This window comes from Oryx dammah, unplaced genomic scaffold, assembly GCF_014754425.2.
Source record: "Oryx dammah isolate SB20612 unplaced genomic scaffold, SCBI_Odam_1.1 HiC_scaffold_12, whole genome shotgun sequence".
NCBI lineage: Eukaryota > Metazoa > Chordata > Mammalia > Artiodactyla > Bovidae > Oryx > Oryx dammah.
Genome location: NW_024070196.1, coordinates 20,808,787 through 20,817,036, shown reverse-complemented (window position 1 = coordinate 20,817,036; position 8,250 = coordinate 20,808,787). Strand labels below are relative to the sequence as shown.

General features: G+C 38.8%; 1 pseudogene; it reads left to right on the top strand.

Moving 5' to 3' along the window:
* Positions 1 to 517: 517 nt before the first annotated feature.
* LOC120871635 lies at positions 518 to 5,983 on the top strand (annotated as a pseudogene).
* Positions 5,984 to 8,250: the final 2,267 nt, after the last annotated feature.

Genomic DNA, 8,250 nt, shown 5'->3' with positions numbered 1-8,250 from the left:
TTTGAGACTGCATCCAAGTACTGCATTTCAGATCTTTTGTTGACCATGATGGCTACTCCATTTCTTCTTAGGGATTGTTGCCCACAGTAGTAGATATAATGGTCATCTGAGTTAAATTCACCCATTCCAGTCCATTTTAGTTCTCTGATTCCTAAAATGTTGACGTTCAATCTTGCCATCTCCTTTTTGACTACTTCCAATTTGCCTTGATTCATGGATGTAACATTCCAGGTTCCGATGCAATATTGCTCTTTACAGCATCAGACCTTGCTTCCATCACCAGTCACATCCACAACTGGCTACTGCTTTTCCTTTGGCTTCATCTTGTCCTTCTTTCTGGAGTTATTTCTCTACTGATCTTCAGTAGCATCTTCGACACCTAGCGACCTGGGGAGTTGATCTTTCAGTGTCCTATCTTTGCCTTTTCATACTGTTCATGGGGTTCTCAAGGCAAGAATACTGAAGTGGTTTTCCATTCCCTTCTCTAGGGGACCACTTTTTGTCAGAATTCTCCGCCATGACCTGTCCATCTTGGGTGAGCAATGCTATGTAGGACCACAAACTGTGGAAAATTCTTAAAGAGATGGGAATACCAGACCACCTTACCTGCCTCCTTAGAAACCTGTATGTAGGTCAAGAAGCAACAGTTAGAACCAGACATGGAGTAATGCAATGGTTCAAAAACTGGTAAAGGAGTATGTGAAGTTGTATATTGTCATCCTGCTTACTTAACTTATGTGAAGAATACATCAGGTGAAGTGCTAGGATGGGTGAAGCACAATCTGGAATCAAGATCACTGGGAGAAAAATCAATAACCTCAGATATGCAGATGACACCACCCTTATGACAGAAAGTAAAGAGGAACCAAAGAGTCTCTTGATTAAGGTGAAAGAGGAGAGTGAAAAAATTGGCTTAAAACTCAACTTTCAAAAAACAAAGATCATGGCATCGGGTCCTATCACTTCATCACAAATAGATGGGAAAACAATGGGAACAGTGAAAGATTTTATTTTGGGGGCTCCAAAATCACTGTAGATGCTGATTGCAGCCCCCAAATTAAAAGACACCTGTTCCTTGGAAGAAAAGTTATGACAAACCTAGAAAGTTTATTAAAAAAAAGAGAGAGAGAGAGACATCACTTTGCTAGCAAAGCTCCATCTAGTCAAAAGTATGGTTTTTCCAATAGTTAGGTATGGATGTGAAAGCTGGACCTTAAGGAAATCTGAGTGCTGAACAATTGATTCTTTTGAACTGTGGTCCTGGAAAAGACTCTTGAGAGTCTCTTGGACTGCAAGGAGATCAAACCAGTCAATCCTAAAGGATATCAACCATGAATATTTATTGGAAGGACTGATGCTGAAGCTGAAGCTTCAATACTTTGGCCACCTGATGCAAAGAACAGACTCATTGGTAAAGACCCTGATGCCAGGAAAGACTGAAGACAGGGAAAGTAGGGGATGACAGAGGATGAGATGGTTGGATGGCCTAACTGACTCAAAGGACATGAGTTTGAGCAAACTTCAAGAGATGGTGAAGGACAGGAAGGGGCTGTAGTCTCTCATGACTGAGTAGACTGAAAATAAACAACTTTCATATGCACTGAGAAACCAAAATTTCAAATGATTCCCTTTATTGTGATATTTGCTTCATTGCAGTGGTCTAGAGCAAAAATCACAACATCTCTGAGGCATGCCTGTACCAATTTCTTCTAGTGTTTTCTACTTCCTTGTGAGAAAACAGGAAGATCAAGTGATCCTGAATGACTTCAGGAAATATTGGTGCAGGGCCACACTATTTAACAAGGGAGGCATGTAGATCTTATTGGACAGGCATTAAATCATGTTACTACTACTACTAAGTCACTTCAGTCGTGTCTGACTCTGTGTGACCCCATAGACGGCAGCCCACCAGGCTCCCTTGTCCCTGGGATTCTCCAGGCAAGAACACTGGAGTGGGTTGCCATTTCCTTCTCCAATGCATGAAAGTGAAAAGTGAAGTCGCTCAGTCGTGGCTGACTCCTAGCGACCCCATGGACTGCAGCCTACCAGGCTCCTCCATCCATGGGATTTTCCAGGCAAGAGTACTGGAGTGGGTTGCTACCCTTAGGACATAAGTCTGGCATATTTTGCAGATAGAAAAAGGGCAACACATATGCTACTTCTACCCACTTCATTTGTTCCTTACAGAACCGGTCTAATTATAAAACGGTATTATACTTAAGAGACCCTCCAACAGGCCACCGTTTGCCATCCTCCAATGGATACTGTGGCCATGCAGTATCACATAGGAAGACCAGGTGTATCTTCTTTAAGCCCTAGGGATCAAATCTATCCCAGTTTTTCAGGATACAGTTCAAAGGAGTGAGGCTGGAATTGTTAGCTCCCATCTTGTCCTGAAGGATCCTGGACAAGCCCCCAAGATGAAAGGTTGTTGTTGAATCATGATGCCGGGATTCTTGGCCCCCGGAGGAGAAGAATTCAATCCGGGGCCAGAGATGAGGCTTGATCGCTCAGAGCTTTTGTGTAATAAAGTTTTATTCAAGTATAAAGGAGATAGAGAAAGCTTCTGACATAGGCATCAGAAGGGGGCAGAAAGAGTGCCCCTTAAATCATGTTAATTATATGTTAAAGTGACCTGTTTACGGTTTGGTTTCCAGTTCTGATATAAGGATCTTAAGTCACCACCCTATCCTAATGACAAAAAGTTGAAAAGAGTGGAAAATCAATAATTTTATTTGGTTCCCTAGAGAGGGGAAGACACAGGGCAAACAACTGTCCCTAGGATTGGAGACAAAGAGAAAATAGACAGGGAGTGATGCCTGACCTGAGCAGAGATCCCATGTAGAAATCACCCCTAGAAATGGGAGGGGGCAAATAGTAAATCTGGGCTTTGATTGAAGAACTGCTGGAGACTCCGTGTGGACAAGTCGGAGAGGTAAAAGAATTAAAAACTCAAGGGGAACCCAGCCACAGATGCCCCTCACTCTAAATCACAGGATTTCCTATGAGGAATTCATCCAAGTTCTCAGAGTAAATATTAGAGAAAAATCCCCTTGGGCTTCAGGAAGGGGCAGGGGAAATGGAATGATTTTTAACTACTCCAGCAACCCTCGGTTTTTGAGAAGGCTCACCCTTTGGTGAAATGATTTAACCAAAACCTAAGACAAAGCTAGAAAGGGACAGAAAAAAAAAAATGACTGAAAATTTCCTCAAATTAATATCAGACACCAAACCACAGATTCAGGAATATCAGAGAAAACCAAGTAGGATAAATGACACCACCACCACCACCAGCAACAACAACAACAGAACGAACAAAACACCTTAAGCTAGGCATAATTTTTGAAACTACAGAAAATTAAAGGGAAAGGAAAAAAAAAAAAATTCTGAAAGAAGCAAGGGATTGGGGTGGAGAAAACCGCATTACTCAAAGAGGAACAAAGATAAAAACTGCCACCAACTTCTCCTCAGTAACCGTGTGAGAATAGAGTGGAATATTTAAAGTGGTGAGAGATTTCTACATATGGTATGTAAGTTTTTAGATCTCTAGTCTCATTGATGGTAGCTGTGGTAAAACTTTTTCTAACCTTCTTCATTATCTTCTGTCCTCTTCACCCTGCCCTTCCCCTCACTCTCACCCCAGGCACCAGGGGAAGGGGTTGGCTAACTCAGACACTGGGGGAAGGAGAGGTTGTGGAGGACAAGCTGAGAACTAGCTACCAGGGGAGACAAACTTCCACTTCTGAGATGCACATTCCTTGTCATCACAAGTCAGGGAGAAGACGAAAAAGAAGCAAGAATGCAGAGGAAAAAGGTAACACTTTGAATCTCTATATGAAACTATAAAATTCATTTCTGCTTTTGAAAGGTCAAAAAGACATTTTGCTCCTTTCTGATAGAGAGCAAGAACCTTTCAGGCATGAGTATTTGACTTGGGGACTTATCTCAAAAGAAGGTATATATATAATTAGAAATATTGATTTAAAAGTTAATTTTCCAATTCCTTTTATTTTTGTAAGAAGAAAAGCTGAGCATGAGGAATTTGAACACTTGGAGATTTATATGTTGCACTAATATTTTATTTCTGCCTAACTCATGATACCTAGTGAGTTAAAAGACCAGTTTAGGGTATGAAAAAAGGCTGAGAGGAAAAAACCTACTAGCCTAGAAGTTTATAACCTGTAAAATTATCCTTCAAAAGTGAAGGAAAAATAGATTTTCTCAGATAAATAAAAACTGAGGGAATTTGTTACCAGGACTCTTATCATGCAAGGAATGTTTTTTGAAGTTTTTTTTGGCAAAAGAGATAAGGCTCAGAGGCTGCCTTAGCCTCTGCAGGACTTCTGCCCAGGCTCTGGAACATCCAACTCAGACTCAGCCTGGCACTAGCCAGGCCCTCAACATACTTCCTGACTAACAAGCCTACCTGCCCACCTCCCACCCCACCAACCCCATGCTGATTTACTGTGCAGGTCCCTTAATGGTACCCTTCACTTTGGCTAAAGGGGCAGAAAGAACTCTTCCTCTATTGAAAGAAAGAAGGCCTATCATGGGGTCAGATGTCAGTCATCTAGTCAGGTGACAGGCAGACAGCTGGGCCCAGCTACACCTCTGGAGTCTGATGGCCTGCAAGAGGGGTTCTTTCTAGACTAGATCTACCCCGTAGATCCCTCTCACTCCAGAAACTTGAGGCCAAATGCTGCTCACAACTGGAGCCCAGGCTAAGGTGGGGACCACTGCAGCATGACTTCCATCTTGACATTAACTTGAAAAAAATCTTCCAAGTTCAGCAAAACGGGTACACAGATTTTCTTGAGACCTCTGAGCTGTTCCTACCAGCTAAAAGCTGCCCCAGCTGCCCAGAAAAAATTAAAGAAGACCTTGGCTAAACCTTATATAAAGAATATGGTGGTGGTAGATAATGTCACACTCCACTTTTGTTGTCAGGCACTTCATATAAAAACCTGATGCCATGTGCTTTGACTCAGATTTGTTACATCAAACCAAGGTCTCAAAGGAAATTGTCAGTTACATGCTCTGGCATAGTTATACAGGAAGTAAAAACAATGTAGCTAGAGAGTCTATCCCTTGAAGCTGACCTCTCTGACAAGTCTCCTGTGATCTGTCCCCATGGCCTGCATCTTTGCTAACCAAACCAGGACTACAAGTGTTGGCTTGATTACTTCTAGCCAGTAATGTGGTTGTGGCAGGTGATATAGAGTTAATAGCCTATGTAACTATTTGTCATTTGAGGAAACTCATGCTCTATCTGAAAAAGGCCAAGATTTTAGGTCAGTGACTATCTTTAATCCTATCACCTGAGCACGACCATGCATCGCTCTACAGACTGACTTGCATCTGCCCTGTTGTTTCTCAGCTGCAACAGAGTGAGTATGCACTGTATTTGCACAGTCTAGCCAAGAAGGCCCAGGATGAAGGACTCCTTTCTGATGTTGTATATCTTCAAAATACCAGCAAAAGTTATAGTCACCAAAGATAGTGGCCTTTGTCCTTTCTGAAGTAGATAGTCAAGCTAAAACCTGCATTCATCAAGCCCTATGGCATAGTGACAGCTGCAAATTCTTCTTTCCTAACTGATGGTGCATCTGAAATGTTCAGGAAAAAAACTCTGGTCACGGGTTATAAGCCGAAGGCACATATGAGGGATTTTGTATATTTGTTTTAGGAAAGATCAGCTTTCACTTGAACCAACATATGCTACTCTAAAAGTGCTAGAAAAGTTAGGATTAACAATAAATGATATCAATGCATTTGAATTTCATGAAGCTTTCTCAGGTCATATTTTAACTAACCATAAAGTCATAGATTCTGATTAGTTTGTACAAAACTACATGGATAAAAATGCAAAGTTGCATTGAGTCCTTTGAAGAAGTTTAACAACTGAGGTGAATCAATGTCCCTAAAACACCTGTATGGAGACACTGGCTGGAAACAAATTATGGAAGGACAAAGGTTAGTATGACTTAGTGGCTGTCTCTGAGGCAGAGTGCAGGGCCATGCAATGATAGATAACAGACTTGGAGTTTTTGTGCAATACTCACCCTAGACAAGGCAATTTCAATGCATTACTAAATGACATATATATTTCCTAGTTCCTCTTAGGAAACACAATTTGTGGCCTTCTGTAAAATCTTTGCAAGTAAACCTTGCTAGTGTTCTGAGCTTTCCAATAATCATGGTTCACTGCTTTTTCAGGGACTTCTTAGTCATCAGAATCTCACATAGTGACATGTTTAAGCATTTGTTTTTGGTCTCTATTTTCATTAAAGATTAAACAAATGGTTGCAATTTGAGAAAGAGATTAGCTAGGGTTTGAAATCATCTTTATAATATTTGCAAAATATATTCATTCATATTTGTGACCTAAAGAAAAATTATTTCCTGTGAAATACAAACCAATGTGCTTCTGTCTTTATGGAAACATAGTTCAGAATTTAAGCATAATTTAAAGCTTACAATAAATATTTAGATTAAAAAATACCATATTTGTTAACCTTAAACTGGAGAATTGTTGGGGCGGTGGGGGGAGAAGTAATAATTATTCTTACTAGGTACTCACACTACCCATGAAGTGGTATACTATCATTTGAAAATGGACTTAAACTATATGTGAATATCTATTGCAACATTTATGGTTACCCTGGGACAACCATAAAAATAGCAAAAAAGAGAAGTATAACCTATATGCTAAAAAAAAGAGGAAATATGGAATCATGTAAAATGCTCATTTGAAACTACAAAAGGCATATAAAGAGTGGAAGGCAAAGTAGGGAAAAAGAAGGAGAACATTAAATTCAAAACAGTAACAAAGCTGGTAGATATGAATTCAGATACATCTCTGAATATCAATGGTCCATATACATCAACTAAATGATAAAGATTGTCAGAATGAACCACAAAGCAAGACCCAATTATCTAATGTCTTCAAAAAACTCATTTTAAATATGTATAAAAACAGGTATAGATTTGAAGTAAATGGTTGGAGAAAAATATAGTAACACTAATCAAAGAAAGCAGAAGTAGCTATATTAATTTCAGATGGAGCAGATTTCAAAGTGAATAAAGTTATTGTGGATAAATAAGGGCATTATGTAATGATAAAGGGGTTAATTTTCCAGGAAATTATTACAATCCTTAATATTTATACACCTAACACAGAACATAAAACTATGATAGGCAAAGTGTGATAGAACTAGAAAGAGAAATAGGTGAATCCACTATAATGTTGTAGATGTCAAAACCCTCTCTCAGAAATGGACAGATGAAGCAGGCAGAATAGGAGTAAGGACATAGCTGAACTCAACAAAATCATCAATCAACTGGATATAATTGACATTTATAGACTTAATCTTCCAACAACAGCAGCATACACATTCTTTTCAAGCTCACACGGAACATTCATCAATATAGACCATGTTCTCACTTTAAACACATCTTAAAAATTCTAATTGTATAAATCATACAATGTCTATTCTCAGATCACAAAGAAATTTAACTAGAAGTCAGTAATAGAAAGACAACCAGAAAATATCAAAATATGTGGTGATTAACAAACACACTTAAAGCAATATGTGGACCAAAGAAGAAATCTGGAGAAAAAATTTACAACATTCTTTCTAAAATTAAAAAACAACTTATGAAATTTGTGGGATGCAGCAAAAACTATAATTGGAGGGTAATTTATAGCATACAATTTATAACATAAATTTAGAGAATACATATACTAGAAAAGAAGATTTATACTATAGACCAAAATCCCTAATGGATATTAATGCAAAAATCCTCAACAAAATATTAGGAAGTTGAATGCAACAATGTATGAAAAGAATTATATACTGCAAACAAGTGGGATTTATTCCTGCTAAACAAGGAAGATTGAGCATTCAAAAATCAGTTAATGTAACTCACCAATATAGCCTAAAAAAGCAAACCACATGATCATATCAATAGAGGCAGAAAAAATATTTTACAAAATCCATTCACCATTTATGATAGAAACTCCCAGAAAACAAGGAGTAGAGCCAAACATTTTCAACTGGATAAAGAATATAAAAATTCTACAGCTAACATCATACTTTAAACTGGAATAAATATTGCCAGAAGAAATAGCAATAACCTCATATATGCAGATGAAACTATGCTTGTGGCAGAAAGTGAAGAGGAACCAAAGAGCCTCTTATGGACTGTGAAAGAGCAGAGTGTAACAGCTGGCTTAAAAATTAACATTCC